Raw genomic sequence first — 27,021 nt, forward strand, 5'->3', positions numbered from 1 at the left:
AACCCAGCACATTAATGTTACATTAGCAGTGCTCATTATAAAATCGAATGGCTAGCAGAATGAATGATCTCCTAAGCGCTCCGTCCGACAGCGCACTGAGAGGAGATGGTCTGATCTGTGGCTCCTCTGAGCAGACAGAGTCTCAGTAGAGGTGCCTGGTGTTACTGAGGATGGACCTTAACTTCCTCCCCATGCACCTCTCCACCACGCCCCCACAGTGTCCAGTGACCCCCAACCACTGAACCAGCCCTCCTAACACGTTATTTATCCAACTTGTTACTGTTTTTGACAGAGATGTTATTGCCCCAGCAGACAGCGCCATACAACAGAACAGCAGCCACAACAGAATGATAAACATAGACAACATTTGGTTACACACATCAAAGGACTTCAGCCTCCTGAGGAAAAAGAGCCTGCTCTGACTCTTTTTATAGAGGCTCTTAGTGTTGATGTTCCAGTCCAAATTGTTATCGAGGTGTACACCCAGATATTTGTATGTGTGCACACATTCAATGTCCTGTCCATGAATGTTGACTGGCTGGAGAGAGTTCTTTTTCTTGCCAAAGTTGATGATCATTTCTTTGGTCTTGCTTGGACACAGAATGAGTGAGTTGTCAGTGCCTCAGTTACAAAAGCTGTAACCAAGTCCCTGTACTCCCCTCCTGGTTGTTCTTACACAAGCCACAATAGCGGTGTCATCTGAGTACTTCTGAATGTGACCGGTGTCAGAGTGGAACTGGAAGTCAGAAGTGTACACAGTATAGAGAAAAGGAGCGAGCACGGTTCCTTGTGGAGCACCAACATTACTCACTACAGAATCTGAGGTGATGTTGCCCAACCTCACTTACTGGGACCGGGCCCGTCAGGAAGCTTGTGGATCCATGTTATGAAGGATGGGACCACACCCAACCCCTCCCGCTTTTGTTTGAGGAACGTCTGGTAGGATAGTGTCAAATGCACTTGAAAAATCAAAGAACATAATCCTCACATATCCACCAGGTTCATCCAGGAAGGAGTAGGTCCGGTGCAGCATGTATAGGATGGCATCCTCCACTCCCAGCGCCTCCTGGTAGGCAAACTGGAGTGGGTCAAGTGCATGTTGCACCAGTGGTCTGAGGAGATGCAGGACAAGACGCTCTAATGTCTTCATAATGTGTGAGGTCAAAGCCACAGGTCTGAAGTTTTTTATCTCAGTTGCACGCGCTTGTTTTGGCACAGGAATGAGACAAGATATTAGGCAGAGCAGGGACTCTGCCTGACTGAAGACTACGTGTAAGTGTCTGAAGGGGTAATGCAGCTGCTCTGCACAGTCCTTTAATAGACGTGGGCTCACTCCATCTGGTCCTGGGCCCTTCCGAGGATTTAACTTCCTAACTTCCTATTTCACCAAGCAGGTATTAAAGGGGCTGTATCATGCTTTTTTAGCTAGTCCAAACCCTAGAAATGGCATTAACATGGTAATAGTTTATTTTTGGCGCTAAGGAAAGTCATTTTGCGTGAAATTAAAGATTTTCTGGGATAATTCTGAAACCCGGAAGAGAAAATGCTCGGTTTCACTGAAATCCCCCCTCTCCCCCTGTGGACTTTGACTGACAGCTACTTCAACCAATCAGCGTTTCAAACAAATACGCTGGCTAGCTTTAGCTCTTTAGCTCTAGCTTCTCTACACGCAAAGACACGCGAAAACATCTTTTCCTGTTAGAAACTCACCAAGCGCAGACCCTTCAGACCCTTCAGACCCCTTCAGACTCTTCAGACCCTTCAGACCCTTCAGACCCTCCAGACCCTTCAGACCTCCAGACCCTCCAGACCCTTCAGACCCTTCAGACTCTTCAGACCCTTCAGACCCTTCAGACTCTTCAGACTCTTGCTCTTGCTTGATTGTTGCTTTCAGGACGATGGTTAAAGTTTATCCCATAATCGGAATTACAAAACGCGGCAACGCTGATTGCCAAGGGCCTGCGGGAGGGGGGCTCAGGGGAGACATCTTCACCGTGTGACGTGAACATGGGAAAACAGAGCGTTTTCACGGGTGTGGGAGGGGCTGCCTCTCTGAGCAGCACAACAAGAAGGAAAGCTCAAACATGCAGGCACGAAGGAAAAAAACCCTTTGGGGTGTTTTTGGTGAGTACATAACTATATAACAAGGTTAAAACATACAAAAGTGAATTTTGCATGATACAGCCCCTTTAAGAAAACTCTGTGTTCAATAACCCGGAAATGAGGGAAACTCTGAGATTTCAATTACGCAAAGGGAGAGAACTCAAACCAGAGACAGAGGAGTAACTCCAGCCTGTTCCACTAGGAGAGGTAACTTAAAGGGCAACTCCAGTTTTTTGACATCTGGACCTTATTTCTAGGTGTGTCATGCTCATATACTCACTCAGACAAACATCGTGCAGCTCGGACTCCTCCAGAAGTTATTTAGATCCAACCGATTTAGCTGCACTTAGCGGGGGCCACGGCAATGCAGCTTTAGCGCGGGACATAATCTCTACAAAGTCGCTCATTTCGGCTATATTTCTTCATCCATCACCAGTGTTATCATAAAGTCAGCTCGTCTACCATCTTCAGGTGGGTCAGCTGACAGTTTTTGCTAACTTAGCCACAATTAGCTCGGATGGGAACGCTGGAGCTCCTCTCCCCAGCAGAGAGGCACTTTGACTCAGCCTCGGCTGTCACGGCGCCTGGGCGTCTGACTTCCAGGGGCCGAGTTGGGGCCGATTGGGTAAACGGCCCGGAGCTGCTCCTCGCAGGCTGACGGGAGAGCTCCAGCAGCCGCGGCTCTGCTCTGCTCTGATGGGATCTGCTGCGCTTCGCTCTTCTCTGACACCATGCTAACTTAGCCACAATTAGCTCGGATGCTAGAGCCTCTCCCGTCAGCCGCACCTGTACCTGGAAAACGTAATTTCGGGCGGAGACAGACCTGGTGTCAAAGGTTCAGTCTCACCCCACTTCACCATGGAGGAGGAGCTTTTGATTGTGGAGGTGCAAAACCACAACATACTTTATGAGCCGTCACATGCTTTTTATAAGGACAACCACAGAAAGGATGAGGCGTGGAAAAAAGTTGCCAAAGTTGTTGGTGTGGATGGTAAGTAAATTATATGTTTATATAAATAAAAATAAGCAGAAAAGTAATATAACCCGCATTTAATGATACAGAAAACCATCAGAAAAATTGCAATAACTGTCCAATGCATTATTTATTTTTGTGGATTGTTCTGATGGTATTGTCAACTAAATTTGAGTTAACTACAGTAAAGTAATACTTTTTAATGTACACTTGAAGTCAGTGGCGGACCGTGCATTTCACGTTAAGGCCTTCAGAACAGATCCGCCTGAACCAATCCACCTCTCAATAACTATTTTGTCTACAAAAAAAAATCTTATTATGCAGATATGCACATAAAAAGTTGTTGCACAGCCAGAATAAATGCCTTTGCTGAAGAGCACAATTCTCCTACTACATCTGTGCACATACAATGAGCATCAACAACTTAATAAAACAGCAATATTATTTAGGAAAAGAGGAACATTTTACTCACCAAAATCCCGATTATTTGAAAACAAAATACATCCTCCTTTCCTTCCTCAAAAAGAGTTCAACTGCTCTGTCATATAGATTATCCGTGCGTTTCAGTTCCATAAAGCCAGGGCTGAAAGTCCAGCTTCCCTGTGGGATTTCTGGCCGAAGTTTTATTTCTCTTCAGGTCTTCTTCTTCTTCTTCTTTGGAATAATTGCGGTAGGCGACCAACAACTTAGGTGCATACCGCCCCCTACTGTATCTCTTGGTGAATGTAAATCAGAGGGCCTGGATCTGCTGTTGTTAGAAGCTAGAAGGCGCTGAGTCGCCAACTCGAAATCTGATTGGTTGAAGCAACTGTCTGATTGGTTGAAGCAGCTGTCTGTTTGACGCTTCACTTTACTTCACTGCGCCATCAGGAACGGACAGCGAAGGCCTCGGGCAGATTTCTTTGACCCTAGCAACAGATGATGCCTGAAATCTGATTGGTTAAATGATTTAATATGAAAAAACATGTCTGGAAGCAGCGCAACCACGGGAAAACTATGAAAGGAACTGGAACATACCGTTTGGAATCATTTATTAATTATTTATGGACAAAATATAATTTACATCAGTCTGTAATTCAGATAATTTTTAGGCCAGCAGAGAAGGCTTTGCAGGCCCTGACGGCCCACCACTGCTTGCAGTATTTATTCAACTTTTGCAGGGTGAGATATTTTCAGAAGACAGAAAATGTTTTACACTGACGAGTGACCAGAGTTTCATTTGTCGCCTGAAAAGCTATAATAACATACTGTATTTTAAAAAATGTCAAGGGTGTGCTCTCTTTTATCAGAAAGTGTATTAAACAATTTCTGAGATAAAGCTGTACTATATTCGAAATTATATTATTTCACCATCACCACAACCCAAACAAAGATAGTGTATTAATATAATTTCATAGGCTTTTATAAAAACAAACACATGACTTAAAGGTGCATTAAGGAGTTTTTCAACCTTAAAAATACTTATTTTCCACCATAAATATGTTACACATTTTTAATGATGTGTACAATGTGCCCTGACATATTCATTACCAGAACCTCTAACAGCGCTAAATTGTCACTTGTAAGTCACAGTGCCGGTCCGGCTCCAGAATTCTTTTGGGGAGAATTTGAGAGGAATGACGTAATGAGCGCTCCAGCTGGATAGGTTTCATTTTTTCCGCCATTACTCCGCCAGATGCTTAGTGAGCAACAACTGAGCAGGATCTTCCAGAAAGTCAGAACAGACTGGCTTCTAGCACTGCAGCTCCACACAGACTCCACCAGGGAGAAGACACTTACATTTTACTCGAGAGCTACTAAACGAGCGAAGACAGAGTTCCCCTCTTCCGTGCACGCGAGCCACAGGGACGAGTTTTTCACTAAGCTGCGTTACGCCCAAGGCCTGCAGGGGGCGCTGTTTTGCATAAAACGTGCAAACTCCTTAAGGCACCTTTAAATGAACAAGCAGGCCTCAATAATTACCAAAGTTGTCCTTACCCATGCTTGAGGCTGAATCACAATTATCTCCAGTGCAGGGAAGAGCAAAACGTCAGCTCCAGGTCTTTGTTTGCTACTACTAATCGTTTGAATGCATGTAGTTATCTGTAAATAGTAAACTTCCGTGTCTGTATATCACGCCATTATACATTAAATTGCGAGAGCTCATTGACCCGCTGCAAGGTGGAGCCATACCGCAGATAGATCCAGTGGAAGTTGACGGGCGTCAGACCGGAACACATCCAGTGGAATCCCGGCGAAAGTCGTAATTATGAGATTGTCAAAATTATAAGCTAGTAAGTCCAAATAATGAGATAACATCTGTACATGCGCTCCAGTACAGCTGCTTCCCAGTCAGATTGAACTGACTTGGGCCCAATCCCAATTCTCTGCTTAATCCTCACTCCTCAACCTTGATCCTCAATCTCAAATTAAAGGGGCTGTGTCATGCAAAATCCACTTTTTGTATGTTTTAACCTTGTTATATAGTTATGTACTCACCAAAAACACCCCAAAGCATTTTTTTCCTTCGTGCCTGCGTGTTTAAGCTTTCCTCGTGTTTCTGCTGCTCAGAGAGGCAGCCCCTCCCACACCGTGAAAACGCTCTGTTTCCCACCATAGATATCATATAAAAACTAGATGCCTTAAGGCGGAGTCAGTAACGTCGTTCACTGGCGGCCATCTTAGGACAGTGGACCACTCTGGGGCGCTCTGTGTAATCTCAGGGAAGGTGAGTGATTTACACTAATTAAAATACTCAACTCACTGAATTCTTCATGGATTTACAGACAGTTTGATTTATTACTAACGTTACATTGCTATGATGCAGACTAAATTTTAATATCACAACTTTCTTTTTGCATGCAGTTAAATGCCTACATGTCTGACGTTTATAACAAACCAAGCCGTTTGAAAATCGATTGAAAATTGAGCAATCTATAGCTATTTCAAAGTTGACGCTCAATGACATTAATGTGATGAGTGAGTGAGCGGCCCCTGTACCAAGATGGCCGCCATGTGACGACGTTAGTCCCATTGGGTTACAGCGCGCATGAGCCATCTAGTGTTCTATATATATCTATGTTTCCCACGTTCACGTCACACTGTGAAGATGTCTCCCCTGAGCCCCCCCCCCCCCCCCCCCCCCCCCCCCCCCCCCCCCCCCCCCCGCAGGCCCCCGGCAATTAGCGTTGCCGCTTTTTTCTAACTCTGATTAAGCAGATAAACTTTAACCATCGTCTGAAAGCAACAATCAAGCAAGAGCAAGAGTCTGAAGGGTCTGCGCTTGGTGAGTTTCTAACAGGAAACGACGTTTTCGCGTGTCCTTGGGTGTGGAGAAGCTACAGCTAAAGCGCTAAAGCTAGCCAGCGTATTTGTTTTGAAGTGCTGATTGGCTGAAGTACGCTCTCAGTCAAAGTCTACAGGGGGAGAGGGGGGATTTCAGTGAAACGGAGCGTTTTCTCTTCCGGGTTTCAGAATTAGCCCCAGAAAATCTTTTATTTCACACAAAATGACTTTTCCTTAGCGCCAAAAATAAACTATTACCATGTTAATGCCATTTCTAGGGCTCGGTCTCTATTGTTCTTCGTTCGTTTATTGTCGTCGTTCTCTATTATTATACTAACGCCCAAATAAACGCGAATTTGACCCCTTAAACATGCATGAAAACTCACCAAATTTAGCACGCACATCGTGACCAGCGAAAAATTTTATAAAATATAAAAATGAAAACCATCGGCTCTATAGCGCCACCTATATCCCAAAAAACGTCTAAAACAGTCGCTACGGCCCGCAGGAATGTCGTAGAGAGATCAAACCAACACTCACGCGTTCGTCTCATCAAGATCTACATTTCAAGCACTGACACCCCTGACCTAAATCCAACAGGAAGTCCGCTATTTCCCTTTCAAAGTAAAATTTTGCTCAAAATCACTCCTCACGAAAAAATTATCTCCTCCGAGACCGTTTGTCGTACAGACATAAGAGTCACGTGACGTGATAGAGGACAAATTTCTCTATAAAAGTTTAGAACAACTTTGTCAAAAGTCTTACGGTGTGGATTTTATTAGCGCTCAAAGTTGGAAGTCTGAAATCCTGCCTTGCTCCAGCCGTCATCCGTTATAATGGGGAAAAAACGAAAAACGTCGCCTTTTTCAGCACCTCGAACAACTGGAGATTGTGGCTATACCGTGACTCCTATCAACAAACCCAGCACACGTAGAGCCTCACCAGGTTCTCCCGAATAAGATGATGTTACATAAGTGGGGATAATATCATGTTATATGTACGTTTTCACAGGTATGAAAAGGTGTGTGCTCTGCATTTTTTTTGCTCTCAGTTATAATGGAGCTGGATGGGGAAAAATCTCGCGCTTCTCACAAACTGAGGCCTCTACGGTCCAAACTAAAAGTCTGACTGCTTTGAAAGCCTCACCAACTGAAAGACAACTAGTTTTCCTATCAAACGTGATATTTTATGTTCAGTTTTGTCAAACAGGAATGGAACAAGGAGCAGTTGTTTCCCAAACAGAAACTTTTATTTTCTCCTCTCTCCACTCTAACTGACATGACCATATAGACCTTTTTCACAAAAACCGGAAATACGCATCCCGTGGGTGACTTTTCTTCCGGTCCAGCGCCAAGTCCATTCATTTTCTCCGAGATGGGTCGCGTTTTCAGTGCTTGTCTCCAACATTTCCCCAGCATTTCCTTCGCTGATGTGGAAAGGATGGTGGAAGAGAAATCGGTGACAAAAAAGTCAAAGATGAAGAAAGGATACAAGTTTTTCCACGAAAACTTCATAGAAAAACACGAAGGTAAGTAGAGAGTTAGCATGTTAGCCTAAGTGCTACTGAACCCTAGCAACTGTATTTAGGCATACTTTTTCATGTGTAGATCCTGATAACCGTATCCGAACATTTAAGTTTCATTTGCAGCATGACGACAACCGTTTGTTCTCTTTCTGGCTGTTTCAGTGAACGTCTTTCAGATATGATACTAGACGAATGCTATCGTTGATTAGCCCAACAGCTAACAGCGTTAGCTCTCAGCTAACGTGTTTTTGTGCGTGTCTTATCGTCATCGTAGTATCAAATGCATTAAAAAGCCAGCTGACAGTGAGGGCAAGGTGCTGCCGGTCGTAGAGGAAAAGCCAGGAGCCTCATGAACCAGAGGTTTGACCACAGAGAGCAGAAGTTCCTGCCGTTGCAGCTGCTGCTGCAGCTCTCTGCTGACGGCTGTCCGTCCCAGCCTTATCTTATACAGCAGCCTCGACTCCGCTCTTTTTCTTTGTCATTTTATTTCAATTAATTCCATAGGTTATAAGTCTCTACTGCTATGTTATCTGCTTTTATAATAGATCTGTGGCCAGAAGAGTGCATCCCCACTCAACCAAACCAGCTTTGTGTGGTGTATTTCTATTGTACTGAATAAAGTCGTGTCTGTGTGTGTGAAAATATATTGTAAAAGTTAGTTATTTTGGGGGATAAAAAAGGGTGGTGGTGGTGCACTACAGAGTCCCCTTACCATCAGCTGTTACCATCTCTGACCACTGACAGTGACGTATTTCCATGATGTCATGTTCATCATTCTGATCTATTTCTGTACAGATGACGCTTGCTGTTGACAGTGGACGTCTGATGGCGTTTTCCTGTAGCTGTGCAGCAGGAAGAGGGTTTTTCAACCACGCTGTGGCCCTGCTTCATCAGACAGCGCATTACACACAGTCTGGCCTGCAGACTGTCCTCCATCTCTGGCCTGCACAAGCAGTCTACAACAATGGCATAGAGCAAGAACTCAGGTGGGTGTTTAATAAGGTAGTTTATTTACTCTGTTTTCATTAAGTGCTTGTGTTTACCATATGTTGTCTTTTTTGTTTGTGTCCTGAAATTATTAAAAAAAACAACACATACACACAGACTGTGTATTACTACAATTCTTTGCAAAAATTAGCATATTTCACCGTTGGTTTCAGGGAATTCATCCAGAACCTGTGAGTGATGTGGTGTGAAAGCCAACAGCAGCTGGTGAGAGTGGTCGTCAGTCCACACTGTACCAGGCATATGCAGGTAATAATATTCAAAATTTCACTTTTGTGACAGCTAAATGCTAATGCCTTTGTGTAATGATGGCCAGATGTAACTACTGTAACTACATTTTCCCAAAATATAAGCACAAATAAGTAGAGGCTTTATGTATCTTTTTTTAGGACCATTTCCCGACCCTGACTTGATGGCGGATGGACCCAGGCTGCATGAGGAACAACCCCAGCCTCTCAGTGCTCCTGTGCTGGATGGCTTGTCTGAAATAGAGCAGGTTCCATGGCCCTGTCCCACGTGGATGCCCCATGTCTTACCTTTGTCCACATGAAACATCCAGTGATCTGATCCAGCACCACTTGGCTCCTGAATTCCCAGTTCTTCCTCTTCCATGGTCTCAGGATTCCCTCTCTAACTTATACTTCTGTTGTCTGTTATAAATATTTACTGCACTGCTGTAACAGGATTATTTTGATATTTATTATTATTTTACAGTTTTGCATAGTGATCCAACATTGTACATTCTTGTAAATGCACACGTGGTGATTAATTACACAGCTCATTTGATATTTCATTCGTTAAATAAATTGTTCAGAATATAGCCTTGGCCTATATTGTACTGTGTATGTGTTTAAATCAAATGAATGCTTATTGATAAAATATCTTAAGCCTCAGTTGAATTAATTGTGCTTGTTGCAGTGTGTATGATTTCACTTTTTCAGATGTGGTTGCACGGCTAAATTCAAATCCTCTCCCCACAAAGGAACAGTAACAAAACAATGTGTTACATGGAAATCAAAACAACTTTATTTATACATCAATTCGACTGAGGACGGCAGGGAAACACTCTGCAGTTTGGCTTCCAGGTCTCTGATGTAATCTGCCACCTCATCCAGAACACCTGTGGTGATTCAGAAGAAAGATAAATTCTGGTCTTTATACAATTTATTAAAATAATAGCCTGTTGACACACACACACACAGACAGACACAAACACACACTTTATTAAAATAATAGACCCTGTTGACAGACAGACACACACACACTTATATAAGAAAAATAAAATGTGTATGTAATCCGTTGTTTACAACAGATGGAGTTTCTTACCTGCAGGAGGCGGGTCGCAGAGTCATGGTCCAGTTTAGCCTCCATCGCTACAGTTTCTCTCTGTTTGCTCTCCGGTTCCTGGACAGACGCTCCACAGACTGCCGTGTGGAGCAGCGGCCGACACCGACTCCTGGTAGGAAGCGGTGTGAACTCATTCCAGCTGTGTGAACTCATTCCAGCTGAAGAGACTTGGAACAGCATCGGCTTTACGGCGGCTAACACTTAGCTCCTGGACGTAGCCACCGAAATGACATGTCAGCTGCAGACGTGCGCGCTCCCCTCGTTAATAACAAATCCGGGCCCCTCCCCGCCTAATCGCCTGAATCCACTTTTGTCTGACCTCTCCGTTCTTTGGAAACGAGTAAAAATTAAGATAAGGCTGCTTCAGCCCATTAGAAAAGCAACCAAGTAATCGACAGCATCGTTTGTTTTTAGCTTGTGGCAGGGCTACCGGAAGCAAAGTCACCCACAGATGGCGTATTTCCGGCTAATCAATCAATCAATTTATTTTTGTATAGCCCAGTATCACAACAACAGTTGCCTCAGAGGCTTCAAGATGTTACATTGGTCGGTAAAAGTAAAAACAGTGAATAAGCATAATGGTAATATGTCAATATTTACAGTAATGAGACAGAACGAAGCAACCACCACCTTCGACCCTCACATCCGGCAAGAAAAAACTCCAAAAACCCAGTGGGAAAAAGAAGAAATCTTGGGGAGAACCACAGTATGGAGGGATCCCTCTCCCAGGGACGGACAGCTTTGGCAACAGCTAGCATGAGACAATAAGAAGTAAAGCCTAGGACAATGTTGAGGACAGTCCGTTGGACGGTCCAGCACAAGAACCACGGATCCCAGCAGTAGAACCGAAGCCAGTCCGCGGGCAGGACCGACAGGAGTGTCCTCCCGGTCCGGACGGAGCTTGTTCATAGGCCCTCGTAATAGTGGAGTCAGCAACTGAAACTGGAGAAGACTCCCCCTCGAAGGGGGGGACAGCAGGTGAAAAGCAATGAACGGACTAAAGGGAAGAACATTCAGACATTAGAGGACAGGGCTCAGTGCACCGTACTTCCCACAGCATTCTAGCTCCTAGGGCAGCTTTGTGGATACTTAACTGTTTAAACTAGTATTTAGTTAGTATAGTTTAGTTTAGTTTAATTTAGTTTGGTTTAGTTTAATTTTGTTTAGTGTAATTTGGTTTAGTTTAGTTTAGTTTAGTTTAGTTTAGTTTGGTTTGGTTTGGTTTAGTTTGGTTTAGTTTGGTTTAGTTTAGTTTGGTTTACTGTAGTTTGGTTTGGTTTATTTTAGTTTGGTTTGGTTTGTTTTAGTTTAGTTTAGTTTAGTTTAGTTTAGTTTAGTTTAGTTTAGTTTGGTTTACTGTAGTTTGGTTTGGTTTACTTTAGTTTGGTTTGGTTTGTTTTAGTTTAGTTTAGTTTAGTTTAGTTTAGTTTAGTTTAGTTTAGTTTAATTTAGAATCCCTAGCTGACCTGATCATAGGCTGCATCGAAGAGAAACGTCTTGAGCCTAACCTTAAATGTGGAGACTGTGTCTGCCTCTTTGACACCACTTGGAAGCTGGTTCCATAAAAATGGTGCCTGATAGCTAAAGGCTCTTCCACCTAATGTCCATTTAGAGACTCTAGGAGTCACCAGTAACCCTGCATTTTGAGAGCGAAGTGCTCTGATTGGTTGATAAGGCGTTAAAGCATCTTGGAGATAGGTCGGAGCCATCCCATTTAGGATTTTGTACGTGAGGAGAAGGATTTTAAATCTAACTCTAAACTCGACTGGAAGCCAGGGAAGAGATTTTAGAACGGGAGTAATGTGTTCACGTCTTCTAGTTCCAGTTAATAATCTGGCGGCCGCATTTTGAACCAACTGAAAGTTTTTTAATACACTTTTTGGGCAGGCTGCAAGAAGGGAGTTGCAGTAGTCCAATCTCGCAGAAACAAATGCATGGATGAGTTTTTCTGCATCGCTTCTAGGTAGAATGTTTCTTATTTTAGCTATGTTGCGCAAGTGGAAATATGCTGTTTTACAAGCCAGGTTGATGTGTGCTTTAAATGAGATATCCTGATCAAATAAGACCCCGAGGTTCCTCACAGTAGAGGAGGAGGATACACTGACGTTATCTAAGGTGATAATCTGTTTGGATAGACACTCTCTCAGTTTATGGGGGCCTAGTATAATGACCTCTGTTTTGCCAGGATTCAGACGGAGATAGTTCGTAGTCATCCAGGTTTTAATTTCTCTGATACAGTCACTGAGTCTGTCTATTTGATTAGTTTGATCAGGTTTCATAGATAAATACAGTTGTGTGTCATCTGCATAGCAATGAAAATTGATATCGTGACTTCTAATTATGTTCCCTAAAGGAAGCATATATAACAGAAATAAAATTGGCCCGAGCACGGACCCTTGAGGAACCCCATAACTGACCTGGGAGCACGGTGAGGACTGTTGGTTAACGTGAACAAATTGGTACCTATTAGATAAATAGGATTTGAACCAGCAGAGGGCTTTTCCTCTGATGCCGACCTCACATTCTAACCTCTGCAGGAGAATATTGTGGTCGATTGTATCAAAAGCTGCACTGAGGTCTAAGAGAACCAGGACTGAGACTAGACCTGCGTCAGCCGCCAATAGCAAGTCATTAGTGACTTTAACTAACGCAGTCTCAGTGCTGTGATAAGCTCTATATCCTGACTGAAATTTCTCAAATAAACTATTGTCCTGTAGGTGGCGGTAAAGCTGTTTAACCACAACTTTTTCCAGGACTTTTGAAATAAAAGGCAGATTTGATATCGGTCTGTAGTTAGCTAGAATATCAGGATCGAGATTAGGTTTTTTCAGCAGTGGTTTGATTACTGCGAATTTAAATGACTGTGGCACATAGCCATTTTCTAGAGAGGTATTTATTATAGTTATGATCGTATTTAAGATAACTGGAAGAATATCTTTGAAAGCTTAGTTGGAATTGGATCGAGGAGACAGGTTGAGGTTTTAGAAGACATTACAATTGAAGTAATCTCAGCCCCATTTACTAATGAGAAACTATCTAGTATTTCAGGTATTTCAGGTGGAGGCAGTGGCTGGATTCCCTGAGCCTGATCTGAGGAAAGCGCTTCATTGATTTTACCTCTGATGGTTATGATTTTATCATTAAAGAATTAAGAAAGTCATGGCAGTTTAAAGATTCTGGGATTACTGGTTCCACTACAGTATGACTGTTTGTCAGTCTGGCTACAGTGTTGAATAGAAACCGAGGGTTATTTTTGTTTATTTCTATTAAACGAGAGTAATATAATGTCTTGGCTTTAAAAAGAATTTGTTTATAGCTTAGCAAGCTACATTTCCAGGCCTTCAGAGATTGTTCTGATTTAGATTTACGCCACAGTCTTTCTAATTGCCGAGTTTTTTGTTTGAGAACACGGGTTTCAGAATTAAACCATGGAGCAACGCGCCTGGGTCGATTGGTTTTCAGCTGCAACGGGGCCACTACGTCAAGGGCAGATTTTAGTGAGTGCATAGCACTGTCAACAAACTGATCACTATTATCACCACTGGTCAATAAGCTCATTTCTGTGAGTTCACAAGATAATGCAGCAAATGCAGGCTGGATCAATTCTTTGTACCGAGCCACAGATTTTTCAGATAATGTCCGTATCAGCTGAATTTGATCTTTTTGAGCAGAGTAGTCTTCAATCAAAACCTGAAAAGTAATTAAAAAATGGTCTGAGAGTATAGGGTTCTGAGGGAGAACATTTAGGTCACTGACTTCTATCCCATATGTTAAGACCAGATCCAGGGTGTGCTTGTGACTATGAGTGGATTCATCAACATTTTGAGTGAAACCGATACTATCTAATACTGCAATAAACGCATTACTCAAACTGTCACCAGAATCATCCACATGGATGTTAAAGTCACCTATTATAAGGATCTTGTTATGAGTCAATACTATATTGCTTAAAAACTCTGAGAACTCAGTTAAAAAGTCAGAGTAAGGACCAGGAGGTCGATACACAATAATTAATAGCACAGCTTTTTGATTCTTCCAATTTGGACAAGTAAGCGTTAGTATTAAGCTTTCAAAAGAGTTGAATTTAACATTAGTTTTGGGTTTAAGAAGAAGACTGGAGTGGGAAATCACTGCCACACCTCCACCTCGACCTGTTGATCTAGCTGTTTGGAAATTAACATAGGTTGGAGGGGTACATTCATTGAGCCTCACATAATCATCTTGCTGGAGCCAAGTTTCTGTTAGAGCAAGGAGATCAATGTTATTGTCACCGATAAGGTCATTAACTAACAGAGATTTAGTGGAGATTGCTCTAATGTTTAGTAGACCACATTAAAAAACCAGGAAGTGTGAAAAAGGTCTATATGGGCATACAGTGCAGTTACACAGCTGACAGCAGCTGTCAATCAAACTGTGACACTCAGTGCCTTCATTCAGTGACTCTCAAAAGCAGATGGGAGAAGCTAACAGCTCCATGTTAGTGGATGGGAGATGCTAACAACTGTATGTTAGTTGGTGACAGATGCTAACAACTCCATGTTAGTGGAAGGGAGATGCTAACTACTCCATGTTAGTGGATGGGAGATGCTAGCAACTCTATGTTAGTGCATGGGAGATGCTAGCAACTCCATGTTAGTGGATGACAGATGCTAACAGCTACATATTAGTCAATGGGACATGCTAACAGCTCCATGTTATTGGATTGGAGTTGCTAACAGCTGTATGTTAGTTGGTGACAGATGCTAACAAGTCCATGTTAATGGATGACAGATGCTAGCAACTCTATGTTAGTGGATGGGAGATGCTAACAGCTACATGTTAGTGGATGGGAGATGCTAGAAACTCCATGTTAGTGGATCGGAGATGCTAACAACTCTATGTTAGTGGATGGGAGATGCTAACAGCTCCATGTTAGTGGATGGGAGATGCTAACAGCTACATGTTAGTGGATGGGAGATGCTAACAGCTCCATGTTAGTGGATGGGAGATGCTAACAGCTGCTTCTTAGTGGATGACAGATGCTAACAGCTACATGTTAGTGGTTGGGACATGCTAACAGCTCCATGTTATTGGATTGGAGTTGCTAACAGCTCCATGTTATTGGATTGGAGTTGCTAACAGCTGCATATTAGTGGGTGGTAGATGCTAACAGCTACATGGTAGTGGATGGGAGATGCTAACAGCTACATGTTAGTGGATGGGAGATGCTAACAGCTACATGTTAGTGGATGGGAGATGCTAAAAGCTACATGTTAGTGGATGGGAGATGCTAACAGCTCCATGCTAGTGGATGACAGATGCTAACAGCTACATATTAGTCAATGGGACATGCTAACAGCTCCATGTTATTGGATTGGAGTTGCTAACAGCTGTATGTTAGTTGGTGACAGATGCTAACAAGTCCATGTTAATGGATGACAGATGCTAGCAACTCCATGTTAGTGGATCGGAGATGCTAACAACTCTATGTTAGTGGATGGGAGATGCTAACAGCTCCATGTTAGTGGATGGGAGATGCTAACAGCTACATGTTAGTGGATGGGAGATGCTAACAGGTATATGTTAGTGGATGGGAGATGCTAACAGCTCCATGTTAGTGGATGGGAGATGCTAACAGGTGGTGGGGGGGGGGGGGGGGGGGGGGGGGGGGGGGGGGGGCGGCACACACAAACGCCCGGATGAAAAGGTCTGGCGGAAAACCTGAAGTGGATGAGCAGCAGTATTAATTTCAGTCAATGATCAATAACAACGCCCTTTGTAACTGTAAGTAATGTGCCCTGCATTAGAAATGTTTAACATTTTGCATGTGTGACCTTGTTAATAAATGCATTCAAATGAATTTTCATGATTTCTTTCTAATAGCCTTTGTATTTTTTTTTTTTTTTTTATCTGTGATAGAAAGTTAATTCAATTACTCCCAAAGTAATATACAACATTTTTCATTAATAAAATAACAGCAAATCAAACTATTTAACAAGCATTCTGGGTTATCCTTAACTCCAAGGTGGGTCTCGTAGAATCTCAAAATTAAGGGAGATAACGCTTCTTAGTCTCGCTCCTTTCCTCAACTTGTTTAGGAATGGGCCAACACTTAACTTCACGGGAGCGCGCATTTTGAGGAATGAGGAGTAAGATTGAGGATTAAACAGAGAATTGGGATTCGCCCTTGAACTTGATCTGAGTACTAAACGTGAAAAATCTTAGCCACTGAGGGGCTGCTCCTGGAAACATCTAGTGGACACATCATCCGTGACGTTTCCAATGAAGCCAAAGTCAATTTATGCTCAGAATGTATTTATTTTACACACACTTATATTATCCATAACTTGTGTGAAAAACCAAAAACAAACGCCTCAAAGTGAGGAAACTAAACAGTAGTCAATAAATCTGTGTGCCTCTCACATTTTTGAAGTTAGCATTTTCCCTCCTCACATTAATGTCAGGTTAGTGATCATCTTTAATACTCATTTATTTTGGCATCAACAGTCTATTTCTGTAGGAAGGAAGAGCTCGTTTGCTTGGAACTGTCCAGCTGAGGTGCGCGCGCGCTGAATAAAACAATGCTGCGTGCGGAGGAAAGAGGAAGTTCCAGGTCAGCGGTTGTCGCTGTGGGCGGAGCGGTGGTTGGAGCGCACACAGACGGACGCGCCTCCCTCTCTGCGGCCGCTGGCTCCGGTAGGCTGTCCGCCCGGAGGAGGAGCACCCGGCCCGGGGTAGATCCGGGGGCGGAGCCGGCCTGCCTTCAGCACGGTGACCGGAGCCTTCTGAAGCGCGCTCAGCTCTCACGGACCTAGCACGGCTCGATCCGCCACCACTGCCGGGAAGGACACGCAGAATGCCGGTGAAGGGAGACGGAAGGCTGGCCGCTCACCCCAGCAGGAGCGACGTGATCGGAGTAAGTGGCGCGAGGCCAGCGCCTTTCTAACGTGACGGTGTGCGTTTCCGCCTCGAGCTGACGTCACGCAGGAGTGTGTGTGTGTGTGTGTGTGTGTGTGTGTGTGTGTGTGTGTGTGTGTGTGTGTGTGTGTGTGTGTGTGTGTGTGTGTGTGTGCGCGCGCGCGCGCGACTCTATTGGCTGTCATGAGCAGGCGTGCACACACACGCGCACGCCTGCTCATGACAGCCAATAGAGTCGCAGCACGGGCATTGACTGACGGAACTAATGCTCACTCTCTGGTTTGGAACTTAAAGTTCAACAGTAATCTGGTCTAGATTGACGTGTCTGGGATTTGATTGAAAGCTGTGTGAAGATTACAGTGTCAGTTGAAGTAATTAAGAAGTGTGCACAAGGAAGGTCATGCTGCTTTCCCATGTAAATTCTAGCAGGGTGTCAAACATGACACCCATTGCCTAAAAGTGACCCTCAGATGATCGGTTCTGGTCAGCGGGATCAACAAAACTGGTTCTTTATAGTCTCTTCAAAATTCATCGTTTTGATATCAACATTATCTATCTATCTATCTATCTATCTATCTATCTATCTATCTATCTATTAGGGGTGCAGTGGTACAGAGAACCCACGGTACGGTCCATAAATTGGTTTTTGTGCCACGGTTTCGGCTCGGTATGGTACACATTTTGTGCATAAAGAGAACAACTTTTTCTCCCAAAAAATATGTTTATTATTTTTATTTTTTTTTTTTGCTTTATTTTGCTCGTCAGCAGAAACTGCATTTCACAGTAAACATTAACAAATAACATTATCACTGGTGTACTGTATAATATCATGCGCTTCTCTCTTGATGACAGACTCTGAACGTAGTATTTCCAAATAATAAATATCCTCTTATTGCCTGGAGTGCTTGTATACATTATACAGCAGTATAAACCGAAGTTTACCTTCACCGGAGATTTAAACCAAGGTGGAGCCTCTTCAAAGTTCTGTCTCTCGACTCTTCCGCTCTGCTGGACATGCCTTCTGTAAGTATGAGGCACACTCAGTGTTGCCAGATTTCTTCTGTAAAATACGCAATAAAGTCGACATGTTTGGAGCCACTGGGATGGTAGGGGCATGCTTTAAGTCTCAGCTGGTTTTGGGAGCAGAAAAGGCCAAAACGGCACTTTTAGAAAAAGAAAAAAAATAAAATCCCTCAACTTACCACTGCCAACATTGACAAGTGACTTTTCAAAATAAGAAGCTGATAATAAGCAGACTTGGCAACTATTGCTGCACTTTGACTGGCTGCAGTTGGCAACACAGAGGGAGAGTGTTTGTATCCGTCCGGTCAGGTGTATACACGTAATTCACGAGAGCCTCTCCGAGGAGCAGCCCTCTCCCTCTGGACGGCACGGCGCTGCACGGCACTTCCAGTGTGGTATGACTTTAGGAGAAAGACGGCAGTGCTCCGCGGCGCAGCGCTTCCGCCTCTGATGGAATTAAACGATGGGCTGTAAAGCAGCCATGTAAAATGAATCACAGAACTGAAAAACCGCGGTCATATTGTCCTGTGCCGAGCAGACCGAACGCTTCAATACTTTGCCGCGTACCGTTGCATCGCTACTATCTATCTATCTATCTATCTATCTATCTATCTATCTATCTATCTATCTGTGATATAATAATACAAACACCAAGGGCTGAAAGAGCAGTTGGAGAAGATGTGGGCTGTGAAGGCAGCAGTGGTGCCAGTAGTGATGGAGGCAGTAGGGGCAGGAACCCCCAAGCTGGATGCATGGCTCCAGGAAATACCAGGAACAACATCTGAGATCTCTGTCCAGAAGAGTGCAGTGCTAAAACAGCTAAGATCCTGCAGAACCCTCCAGCTCTCAGGACTCTGGTAGAGGACTCCAGCTGGAAGGAAGGGCTACGGTTCAAGTTTTTTATATTATGTATAATATGTAAGCACTTTATTTTGAAGACTGAACTGGTTACATAAGATATGCATACATTTTGCATTAAAGCGTGTTTTCGTACTTGGCCAATCAGATTTAGTAGCAGTGCAAAGTGCACTTTTTTTGAGGGGGAAATGGACAGAAATGACCTCCAGTGTAAGTTAGAGGCAGAGAGGTCAACAAGGCATTCATCACAAATCATAACATCACTGCAAGACTCCACAATATTATTGCATATTATATCATATTCCTTTAGTCCGATAAGGTTCATTAGGCCTTTTTTTTGTATTCATGGTTTGGATTCATATACACAGGCCAGAGGTTATTTTGCCTACCTTGACATGTTTCGGCTGCCAAGCTGCAGCCTTCCTCAGAAGTGTCACTTCTGAGGAAGGCTGCGGGGTGGGGGGGGGGGGGGGCACAACCTATGTACAAATGCAAAACAGTGTTGTCGACCAGTGTTGTTTTTGGCAGCCTGCTTTGATTTAGTTTTAGTCTTAGTCTTTTGGACGAAATGCTCATTAGTTTTAGTCTAGTTTTAGTCATTTCAACACTTCATAGTTTTAGTCTAGTTTTAGTCGACGAAAACCAAACAGGTTTTAGTCCAGTTTTAGTCATTAAAAAAAGGCTGAAACAATAGTACATGAGAAAAAAGACAAAGGAAATTCTAAACCAAACAAACATAATAAAATACACTTAAATGGCACAAAACCATCATAACACATTGATTCCTTGTGAATTAAATAATAACTGGACTAGTTTGATACTTTACAACCTCAATGCAGTGCTTATATGAGCTCTGCAGACAGAATGAGAAGACTAATAGGAGTTTTGCTGATACTTTCAGGCTATTTTTATAATGTCCATACTGATATAAAGGCTGAGATCTTTTATTAAAACTGGTCTGTTATGTTTCTATGTTACTGATTTGAACTGGTCAGAGTAACTGCCTGTTATTACTTTTGGAGGAGAGATAACACCAATATTAAGATGGTTATGAGGAAAATACTACCATTAAAACAACTGAAATAAACTAAATTAATTCCTTGGGTAAACTTGATGGTATGAAACACTTGGAAGTCTTCAAAACTGAAATGACAAATATAACTTGAGTTTAATAAACTTTGTAAGTATTCCTTACCTGAATTTTCTTTATACTAATTTTAAACAAGAGTGAAAATACATTTCTTCAAAATAAGACAAAACCTGGATTATTTTTAAAAAAGAAAAGAACAAGAAAAAGTAAAGATTTATTAGGAACTTGGGGAAAAATCTTCACTAATTAGTGGTGGGCTCCTATTGCAGTTTCGCAGTAAGAACAAACAGTCAACAGTTGGATCAGATCCTCCGTCTCCCACTACGAGGCGTTCTGTTTTATTTTCTGCTGGATTCTGATTAAAGTACATCCATAAATCGCTGCATCTTTTCCTCCCGCCGAGCCCGGGCGAAAGTTGCTGCCACGCTCTCTAGTGCGCCGGCGCATGCAGTGCAGGCATGCAGGAAGCAGCTCGAGAATTGCTGATATTTTCAGAGTAAAGCAGCCGATCTGCGTGAACTGGCTGGGGGAATCGCATTTGTTTTCATTTATTTTGAAAGTCAAAATACCGACATTTTCGTCTCGTCTCGTCTCGTTAACGAAAACAACAGATACGTCTCGTCACTTTTCCGTCTTTTAAAGAGATATTTTTAGCTCGTCACGTCTCGTTTTAGTCACGGAAAAAAGGGGCGTTGACGAAATATTTTCGTCGTCGTCATCGTTAACGAAAACAACACTGTTGTCGACGCACCACACGCAACCAAGAACAGTCCCAAACCCCTATCTAGACAACACCAAAACGGAGCCGACAACCAACACACAAATTGACAGAACCATACATATATATATTTTATTTTTTTATTTTTATTTATTTATTTTTTTTCGAGAATATAGCTAGTAGTAGCTAGTAGTAAACTCGGGGCGTGCATCAGGAGAGGTCCACTACAGACTGACTACAGCCAGTCTTTTCTTACTTTCTGGAAGATCCTGCTCAGTTGTTGCTCGCAAAGCATCTGGCGGAGTAATGGCGGATAAAACGAAACCTAACTACATCAGGCCAGCCGGAGCGTGCATTACATCATTCCTCTCTAATTCTTCCCAAAAAAATTCTGGTGCCGGACCGGAACTGTAACTTTCAAATGACAATTTAGCGCTGTTAGCGGTACTTGCAATGAATATGTCTGGGCACATTGTACACATCATTAAAAATGTGTAACATCTTTATGGTGAAAAATCAGTATTTTTAAAGTTGAAAAACTCCTTAAAGGGGCTGTATCATGCTTTTTCAGCTAGTCCAAACCCTAGAAATGGCATTAACATGGTAATAGTTTATTTTTGGCGCTAAGGAAAAGTCATTTTGTGTGAAATAAAAGATTTTCTGGGGCTAATTCTGAAACCCGGAAGAGAAAATGCTCGGTTTCACTGAAATCCCGCCTCTCCCCCTGTGGACTTTGACTGACAGTGTTTCAGTGCTTCAAAACAAATACGCTAGCTAGCTTTAGCTCTTTAGCTCTAGCTTCTCCACACGCAAAGACACGCGAAAACATCTTTTCTGATGAGAAACTCACCAAGCACAGACCCTTCAGACCCTTCAGACCCTTCAGACTCTTGCTCTTGCTTGACTGTTGCTTTCAGACGATGGTTAAAGTTTATCTCCATAATCAGAGATACAAAAAGCGGCAACGCTGATTGCCGAGGGCCTGCGGGAGGGGGGCTCAGGGGAACCATCTTCTCCGTGTGACGTGAACGTGGGAAACAGAGAGTTTTCACGGGTGTGGGAGGGGCTGCCTCTCTGAGCAGCACGACAAGAAGGAACACACAGGCACGAAGGAAAAAAACCCTTTGGGGGTGTTTTTGGTGAGTACATAACTATATAACAAGGTTAAAACATACAAAAAGTGAATTTTGCATGATACAGCCCCTTTAATGCACCTTTAAGGTGAGTTTTTTCTAGGCCTTTTAATATTTACAGTTTTTCTCCATTGGCTTGGCTTATTTCTTGAAACAGAAATTACCAAAACAATTTGCACAAACTTCCAAACTACTTGGAAATTGCTCACAACCCGAACAGTATTTCTCATTAATTTCATCACATTGTAAATATCTTAGTAGATGTCTCAATCGCTCAGAACATTTTTACAAATGATTAAGCACAGTAAGGCTAGATTTAGCACAATTTCCAAGTGAATAGGCCATGTTCATCTAAACTTATGGTTTGATTTTCAGTCTGATGGTTGTTCTCTCCAAAACATATCGGCATCATTTCATTGTGTCACTCACAAACTGGAAAATCATCTGTTTAACTGTCAAAATTAGTCAAGCACACACTTTAATATCATGAATACCAGACATGGATCTGTTTACAAGAGGGTAAGGAGGGTGACGAGTGAAGAAGTGAGCTGTGAAACTCCAGCGTCATTTACAGCACTGTGGGCTACATGCAGTTATCCTTTTTTTTTTCTTTGTTTTTATTTTACAGTATATTGAACTCTGATGGATGACTAAAAACTATATCAGTTTCCTTGGAAGTATGAGAGCAAGGGTTGATTTAGAACCTCTTGATTTTGATCTGACTGTGTTCTGGGTCCTATATGGGCAGATTCGGTACCTCTGTCACAGGAAAAAAAAAATCATGTTAATTGTATAAAATTATACATACATATATATATATATATACATATATATATATATGTGTGTGTGTGTGTGTGTGTGTGTTAGGGCTGTCAAAAATAACGCGTTAATTGCGTTAATTTATGTAATCAATCTCGTTAAAATTTTTCACGCAGTTTAACACATGCACATCATGACAAGCCTCACCTCTACCAGCGGGTGGCGGTAGTGCACCCACGTGGAATGCAAGCTGCCTGCAAGCTGCCAGCAACCGATGAAGAAGAAGAAGCCTCACCTCAGCCTCAGCTGATCGAGAAGCTTTTTCGGCACTGCAGAATGTTTATTTGTTCCTTTATTACAGATTATTTAGAGAAAATTAAGCACATACACTGTCAGTACATTATCATTAAGTATTAAAGTTTATTTAGCCTTTTTTTCTGTTTCTGAATCGCGGGGGCAGCGCCCGAGCGATTAGTTACTTTCACTTCTGTGTGCAGACCTTCTCCTCCCTCCAGACAGAGTCTCTCTCTCTTTCCACGAGTTTTTCACTCTTTCCGTGTCTTTAAGTGGAGCCATCAGGCTGGAGCTCCGTCTACTTTCACTTTTACCGTCATGTTTTGTCTGCCTGCGCGGACATCCGTGGATCAGTCCACGCGGACCCTAGCGGACAGGAATTCATGACGATTTTTATGTCACGTGGACCAACGTGCAGCGCACACCCACGCAGACATGTGAAGCATGGACGGGCAGCAGACAGGAGGCAAAGGAGGCCTGGCGTCAACTCATTTATCAAAACGGAAGAAGAAAGCAGTATGGAGGGAGATGAGCCGGCTGGCCCCATGGATTCTACTTGTTTGATTAAAAAAATGTTGAAGCAGTTTTCTGTTCTCCACACAAAAAGGAACACTGGCTGAGAATGACCTGTTTAATTGTCAAGAAAAAAGTGTGGTATCTCTTAGTTTTACTTTTCTTGTGCTACAAGAAAAGCTGTGTCGGGGCGACAGTAGCTCAGGTGGTAGAGCAGGTCGTCTTATAACCGGAAGGTTGGCGGTTCGATCCCCGCTCCTGCAGGCGTAAAACTGACGTTGTGTCCTTGGGCAAGACACTTCACCCACGTTGCCTAGTATGAAAGTTGTGAGAGTGAATGGTTGGTGGTGGGAGGGGCCGATGGCGCAGATTGGCAGCCTCGCTTCCGTCAGTCTGCCCCAGGGCAGCTGTGGCTACAGCAGTAGCTTACCACCACCCAGTATGGAGAGAATGAATAATGCAATGTAAAGCGTCTTTGAGTGTCCTGAAAAGCGCTATATAAAACCAATGCATTATTATTATTATTACTACATTTGTTACAGACCTAAAAATGTAACTCCTGCCAAAAGCCAACTTTAGAGGGACTGCAGAGGGAGCGCTACACACACACACACACAGACATGATGTTATGGTGTGCATGTTTTAGTTTTTTGAATATTTATTTTATTTGGAGCCTTAAATATAAAACACATCACGTGTTAAATATATAATCATGTCCTGTCGTTTTTTGGTTAATGCAGTACAGGAAAAAAGGGTATATTTCAGACATAGTTGGACATTGTGATTATTTGTGATTAATCATGATTAATTAATTTGTAAGCTGTGATTAATCTGATTAAAAATTTTAATCATTTGACAGCCCTAAAAAAAAATGTATATAATTACTGGTGTGTATCGCCTAGTATCTGGCGATACGATTCGTATCACGATTCATGGGTGATTCATGGGTCATGACGATTATTGCGATACTTTAGGAACAACAAATTTGTAAACTAGTAGTACTTCATGAGAAAACTTGTATGAAACACATTTTATTCATCCCAAATGCAACAGAAGCACTCAAGCAACTATATTTAACAGCAAACAAGTTGCAGGCTACTTTCTCATTTAAACAGTAAATAAAAATAAAGGCTACATATACCTTCAATAATGTAACATGTTTTGAGAAAACAAAGCGCAATCATTGTAAAACCTTGGAATGAATTGAATTGAAATTCCTTTATTTGTCTCACAGGGGGAAATTGCAATGTTAAGCAGCACAGAGAAAAGACATAGAAACAGAAAAGAAATGCAAAATATGAGAATTTACAAGGTCCAACCATACATAGAAAAATTAACTATAAATTTAGGATCAATATAATTACATAACAGATACAAACTAAATGACATAATTTAAATATAGTTTAAAAGTTTCAGACAGATATAAATCAAATATAAATTAAATATACATTTAAGACAGAACACATATGTAAAGTATAATATTAATAACAGATATGAGTTACTAATTATTTAAATATACATATAGGACAGACGTGTACAATATTATAGAAAAATGTGAGAGAGATGAAAAGACAAACACACAGGAGTGTCATATAGAACAGTGTGTGGTGTTTGGACTGGTTGGAGCAGTGCTGGCTGTAGAGTCTGATAGCAGCAGGGAGGAAGGACCTGCTGAGGAGGCAACGCTCCTTCTCACACCTGGGGGGACGCAGCCTGTCCCTCACACCGCTGTCCAGGGCCCTCAGGGTGTCCTGCATGGGGACATCCTGCTCAAATGCATGTGGGTTGGTGGTGTTTCCGCAGTATTTGACTTTTGCAAAGCACATTTTACAAATGGCGTGACTCTTATCTGTCCCTCCGTCCTTGTAAAAGCCACAACGCGTCCAGATTCCGGCTTTATAAATATTCCTCGGAGCGTCTCCCACTTCCTCCGCCACGGGAGACTGTTGTGTGATCCAGTTACCGCGAGACGGTAGAGTAAAGAAACCACCAGGAGAGCTCTCGCGAGATGCTGTTCTTCCTCTGGCGGACTGGAGGCTCTGCAAAGCTCTTGGTGTGGTGTGCTGCCAGCTAGTGGCCAGGAGTAAAAGTGCAGCACACAAAAAGACGCCGCAATGGATATTTGCCGGGTAAATACATAATTAAAAATCGATATGGACGTATTTTGAATCGATACGAGAATCCCGTGACGTCATATCGCGATATATCACCGAATCGATTTTTTTAAACACCCCTAATACATATATATATATATATATATATATATATATATATATATATATATATATATATATATACATATTAATTCACAGAACAAATGTTATTACCGTATTGGCCCGAATATAAGACATTTTTTTTCCAGAATTGGTATTCTCAAAAATGGGGTGGTGCTATAATGGAGGACTGGATGGAGCCAGAGTCCCGGTGAGCTGTACTGCCTCTGCTTGCATGCAGTGGCTCAGCTGCCCCGTTAGGGGGAGCTAGTGAGCTGGACAGAGTGTCAGCCTGCAGCAGTGTGAGGAGAAGACTGAGCAGTGTGGCTGCTGTTGGTTTTTCTGAGCGTCATTTCAAACAGCATCGAAAATATCTGCCTGTAAGTACTCGAGTATACTTAGTTGATGTTCAGGATGGAGGTGAAATTTATACTTGTGAGTTTGTCAGTTTGTTTTGAAGTTTTAACGCAGATGCTAATTCCGTTAGCATGTTAATGGCGTTTCCATTAATAGTTAGCATTGAGCTAGCCGCTTTGATTTTAAATACTGACTTGTTGTGTTTTTAGACAGTGATGTATGTTGTGATCTATCTTGTGTATTTGCTCACTTATATGTATATCTGGTTTGTTTCAGTTTTACAGTGCCTTGCAGTGTTTCCTGCAGGAAAAATGTTGAAAAATGACAAGTGGGGGGGAGACAGGCAGGCCTGGACAGGTAATTCATTCAAGTAATTTGGGCCTCAAAATGAGAAGAACCCGCAAACAACATACAGAATCTGTAGCTTTTCAAGTGTCATTTGTTTATTTAAGAACAGATCAAACTGAACAATTTAATATTCAGTGTTTTGGGCAGAGTTTGCATGACTGCTCATTGCACGCCATTCTTCTTGGCCTCTCAAAGAAGATCTCCTGTGCTCTTTCATAATCCATTCTGTCCAGTGGAGGTCCTTTGAGGCTGATCCGAAGACAGGCAGTGAGGCTGGCTCCTGCAGTCTGTTCCTCAAGTCTGTCTTCACCTACTGGCAAAATAATGTGGATAATCAGAAAAAGTTGAACAATTACAATTAATCTAAATTAACTAAAACAACAATTTAACCATGGTTTTACCCTGTTCATTGCAGAAAAGTCCCTCTCACAGTTTACACTGGACACTGGAACTGTGAGTGCAATGGCTGACAGCTGGCTGAGAAAGGGGCATTGTCCTTTGAGTTCTTCAAACTCCGAGGCCAGCTCCTGCATGAGTTTCAGCTGAGACTTGTCCTAAAGTAGTATAGGTACAGTTAGGTACAAATCATGTTACTGTTGTG

General features: G+C 42.5%; 1 pseudogene; it reads left to right on the forward strand.

Annotated features, from left to right (window-relative positions):
- The first annotated feature begins 16,908 nt into the window (after positions 1–16,908).
- Positions 16,909–27,021, forward strand: part of LOC115397996 (tight junction protein ZO-2-like) — a 151,621-nt pseudogene continuing 141,508 nt past the window's right edge.

Source organism: Salarias fasciatus, chromosome 12 (assembly GCF_902148845.1).
Source record: "Salarias fasciatus chromosome 12, fSalaFa1.1, whole genome shotgun sequence".
NCBI lineage: Eukaryota > Metazoa > Chordata > Actinopteri > Blenniiformes > Blenniidae > Salarias > Salarias fasciatus.